The sequence below is a fragment of the Psammomys obesus genome, unplaced genomic scaffold (genome assembly GCF_907164565.1).
Source record: "Psammomys obesus unplaced genomic scaffold, mPsaObe1.curated_primary_1811, whole genome shotgun sequence".
In the NCBI taxonomy this organism is placed as follows: domain Eukaryota; kingdom Metazoa; phylum Chordata; class Mammalia; order Rodentia; family Muridae; genus Psammomys; species Psammomys obesus.
Genome location: NW_026590663.1, coordinates 8,425,418 through 8,426,213, shown reverse-complemented (window position 1 = coordinate 8,426,213; position 796 = coordinate 8,425,418).

Genomic DNA, 796 nt, shown 5'->3' with positions numbered 1-796 from the left:
CCCCGCGCTTCCGCCTCGTGCCGCCCCGCCCCGGGCCACCGCCCGCCCCCGAGCCCAGGGCTCGCCGACCCCCGCGGGGCATCCGCTGGTGCAGGGACGCTGTCCTCTCGCAGGCTGCGCTCGGCGCCCCGTGGGTCGGCATCGCTAGCCAGACGCGGCTCTTCCCTCCGGGAGGGCTGGGCGTTGGCGGACTTCCCGGAGTCCTCCTCTCTCTGCGTCCTGCGTGCCCTGGGGATGGGGCTCGGGGTGGCTGCTCTGCGGCCAGCGCGCTCACCTAACCCGGAACCCATGGCGCGCCCCCGAGTGTGACTCCGACGTCTGATTTCCGCTGGAAGCCAGCTTCGTCGGGGACCGTCCTGTCTTGGACCGTGCGTGATCTGCAGGAATTTCCGTATCTCGGGTGGTGGAACCCAGGACTGCACTTGCTAGGCAAGTGCCCCGCCTTATCATGATTCTAAAGGGCTGGTGTGTGCGTGCGCGTGTGGTTTTCGGGTTGGATTTTTAACGTTTTTATGTTGCCTGTGCTGGTCCCCAATTCCTGGATCAAGCAATTTTCCCGACGCTGATTCCTTGAGCAGCTGAGATTTGGTGTAGCACCACAGGCAGCTTAACTGTGTGTGTGTGTGTGTGTGTGTGTGTGTGTGACTTTTACCATCTTGGTTCTTTTTAATGATGTATTTTTTATGTGTCTGTGTATTTTGTTTGCTTGTACGTGCTCTGGGAACAGGCAGTGCCTGCAGGGAGCAGAAGAGGGCGCTGGATCCTCTGTAGCTGGAGGTACAGACTGTTACACGCC